Source organism: Triticum dicoccoides, chromosome 3B (assembly GCF_002162155.2).
Source record: "Triticum dicoccoides isolate Atlit2015 ecotype Zavitan chromosome 3B, WEW_v2.0, whole genome shotgun sequence".
NCBI lineage: Eukaryota > Viridiplantae > Streptophyta > Magnoliopsida > Poales > Poaceae > Triticum > Triticum dicoccoides.
The window spans coordinates 48720426-48721409 of record NC_041385.1 but is presented as its reverse complement, the minus strand read 5'-3'; the positions used below and the strand labels follow the sequence as shown (position 1 = coordinate 48721409).

General features: G+C 62.8%; 1 pseudogene; it reads left to right on the top strand.

Annotated features, from left to right (window-relative positions):
• The window catches only part of LOC119279229, a 7605-nt pseudogene that overhangs the window by 2989 nt on the left and 3632 nt on the right, over positions 1-984 (top strand).

The following is a 984-nucleotide window of genomic DNA, read 5'->3' as shown; positions in this document are numbered from 1 at the left end:
TTGCACTTTTTAGTATTCAACCCGCGGTCCAGCATTAATCTGCCAGAAAAAACGATTCGCTGGAAAAAATACCCGTGGGAATCTGGCTCCTGGCCTCGATCCTGGCCAGCCCGAGCCAAATCCCCCTCGCCGCCGCGGCCGACCACAACCCACCCGCCGTCGCGGAAGCACATCTGCCCGCTCGCGAGCCTCCCTCCGCTGGCGGCACCTGCGACGCAGCGCGCCGCCCTCCACTGCCAAATCGGCGCCCATCGGGCCATGCTCTGCGCCGGCTGCGCAGACCGCCGCGCACCGCCGGACGGCGGTGGTGGAGCCTCTGTCGTGGAGGATTACACCGGCTTCCCCGCGCTCGCCGAGATCATCTGCATCCTCTCCGTGAAGCGCCATCGTCCGGGAGGATGTCGTTGCCTGGCTCGCCGACAAACTCATGACGAGGCCCGCGTCCGCTTCTTCCCGTGGGACCTCCTCGACGACGCCGCCGCAGGCGGCTGCTACGGCATCTTCCACCTCGCCTCGCCCTGCACCGTCGACCGCGTCCTGGACCCCCAGGTACTGCTGCTCCGTGACCGTCATGTTGTTGTTCGACCTCTCAGTACAGGGTCGCGTCTGTCTTGTTTTGTGGCCGCAGAAGGTGAGAAGGAGTTGGTGGCGCCGGCCGTGGAAGGGACACTCAACGTGCTGCGCGCCGCCGAGGATGTCGGAGCATGCGCCGGGTGGTGGTGACCTCGGCCGTCTCCGCCGTCGTGCCCAGCCCGGGATGGCCGGCCGGGGAGGTCCTCGACGAGCACTGCTGGACCAACATCGACTACTGCGACCAGAACAGGGTGAGTTGATACAACCACCTTGCAAAAACACTGCAGCTGGTAAGCAAGACAAGAAAAGGTTATCTGCACCCTTCAGCGCAGTTGGTTACTGCAAGAAGTGCAGAGTTTGTTTGATGAGATAGAAATCTGAAATCACATATGGTTCTGGAGATGGAGTACC